Source organism: Austrofundulus limnaeus, unplaced genomic scaffold (assembly GCF_001266775.1).
Source record: "Austrofundulus limnaeus strain Quisiro unplaced genomic scaffold, Austrofundulus_limnaeus-1.0 Scaffold92, whole genome shotgun sequence".
NCBI classification, from domain to species: Eukaryota; Metazoa; Chordata; class Actinopteri; order Cyprinodontiformes; family Rivulidae; genus Austrofundulus; species Austrofundulus limnaeus.
In genome coordinates this window covers 1565456-1568136 of record NW_013952494.1, presented here as the reverse complement: position 1 = coordinate 1568136, position 2681 = coordinate 1565456, and positions in this window count along the sequence as shown.

The window sequence follows — 2681 nt, the reverse complement described above, 5'->3', positions numbered from 1 at the left end:
AGAGAGAGAGAGAGAGAGAGAGAGAGAGAGAGAGAGAGAGAGAGAGAGAGAGAGAGAGAGAGAGAGAGAGAGAGGTCCCTACTTGTGCTGGTGTCCACTCCAGTGGATGAAACAACCAGTGAATAAACACCTGTTCTTGTTTACCTGCTGCTGCTGGATGTACAGCCAGGTTGAGCCCTGGGCTGATCTTCTCCTTTCCACCTTTCATTCTTCTCTGAACACAGTAAGGCTGTGGCAATGACCTATATTATAATATGATAATAATAATGATGATAATTATATATATATATATATATATATACACACACACACACACACACACACACACACACACACACACACACACACCGTTCAGACCAAAATTTGGACACACCTTCTCATTCAAAGAGTTTTCTTTACTTTTATGACTATGAAAATTGTAGATGCAAACTGAAGGTATCAAAACTATGAATTAACACATGTGGAATTATATACTTAAAAAGTGTGAAACAAGTGAAAATATGTCTTATATTCTTGGTTCTTCAAAGTAGCCACCTTTTGCTTTGATTACTGCTTCACACACTCTTGACATTCTCTTGATGACAAATGAAAAACACAAAAGAATAATGGTGTAGACACTGTACTGGGGAACATTGGGATGGGTGTAACGTGAGGATGGGGGTGGGGGGTACACAGGGGTCTGTGAAACAAAGGTACCAGGAAGCTTTTTTTTTTGTAGCTGTCAGAAGTTAGTTTCAGCTTTGTCAGCAAATTAAAAAAAGTCTCTCAGCGTTTAGCATTCACACAGCATTTTCACAGAAAATATAAATGCTTTATCAAGTCCAAGGACACCAAAGCATTTTACACTTACAGTCACTCATTCACACACTAATGGTGGTAAGCTACAATGTAGCCACAACTGCCCTGGTGCAAAGCTGTCATACACTGGTGCTACCTGGTCATCATCAGCAGGCAAGGCAGGTGAAGTGTCTTGCCATAAGAGGAAATGAGGAACTGAACTGACAACCCACCGGTTACAGGACGACTCCCCAGATGCCCACAAAAATCTCTAGTTTCACTTTTAATTTGATTACATTCTGTTGTATTTTGATGTACAATTGTGGAAGCTATTCTTGTTCTCCTTCAAGGTGGCCAATGATGCTTTAAAAAGTAAACAAAAAACAAGCAGATCTTCTGAGGAGATGAGAATAAAACTAACCATGACCACAAAGACAGACTTTGTCAGTGCTCCAATGTGCCGTGACTGTTTGAAAAAAATTGTCAGAGCTGATAAGGTGGTTTAACACAGCCTCCATCTTCCCATGGGAACTCCTCGAAGAACTTCCTCTGCTATTGTAACTGAATCCCTTATGTTACGTACCCAGCCGAGCAGCTGCCTCTCTTCTCCCATCAGTAGATATACACCAACCAACTTATCCGATGGGTGAAGCTGATTGAGCTGCTGCAAAAAACGTGTCTTTGTGTGAGACAGAAAAAGATGAGGAAAGAGTCATGTGGACCACAAGAGAAAAGTAATTTTCCAGCGTTGTTATTTTGGCGATAAAGTTATGAAGTGGTAAGACAGTTTACTGCAGATTACAGTGATTAGAGACAAGATGGAGGACATGGATGCTCTTTGTGCACTTCAGATAAACAACCTGCTCAAAGAAGAGGGCAAAAACTAAACACTCCAGGTTACAGCATCAGTGTACGTGTCCAAATACATGTAGTAAAGCTCTACACGTTCACATACTTTTAAAAGTTACATCATTCCTTTTTTCTTTTCTTTTTTTTGATTGCACTCTGTAATGAATGCAAAATAAACCCACATTTTATTCAGAATGGCAAACTGTAAACATATTAAAAATATAAAGTAAAAAAACCATTTTTTAAAGCAAAGGTTGTTTTGAGTTTGATAGCAGCAATATATCCGTGTGAACTCTGTCAATTCTTTGGGCCAAGGCTAAGTTAAAAAACTGTTATGTGGTCAGATAAATCAAAATTTCAAATCCTTTTTGTAAACCATGGGCATCATATGCTTCATACTCCAGTCTGCTATTACTCCACAGTTCATAGTATGCCTCTCTGATGGTATGTGGGTGCATTTGCATCTTTTTCATGGAAGGCCCTGCATATTTCATCAAGAAACCACAAACTGCATCTGTTACAAGTGCTTTGTGGTAAAAGAGTTGATGAACTGATCTGCCAGTCAGGACTTCTCACCAACTGAAAATATTTAATGCATCATGACACAAAAACATCCAGCAAAGAGGACCCAGTTCTGCTGAACAGATCAAATTCTGTAACAGACAACATGACAACATTCATGCTTCACAGAGGCACACAATGTCCAAACCTGAGATGTGTTGCTGCCATCAGTTTTAAAATTATCTTAGTTTTGCAATTAAAAACATGCAAAATGGAAAATCTCCCAGATGGTTTCCCGGCAGAATTCTTTTAGAAATTTTCGGATCTACTTTCTCCCCTGCTGTTATCAGTTTTTGAGGAATCCTTAGCTACACAATTATTGCCACTGTCTATGCGTCAGGCGGTAATTTCCTTGCTTTTAAAGAAGGATAAAGACCCCTTGAGCTGCAGTGCATATCGCCCAATTTCGCTTTTAAAGTGTAACTTACCCCCCTTGTGAAAACATAACTCCGCCCCAAGGCGAAATTTGAAAAATGCATCAAAGTGGGTAGGGG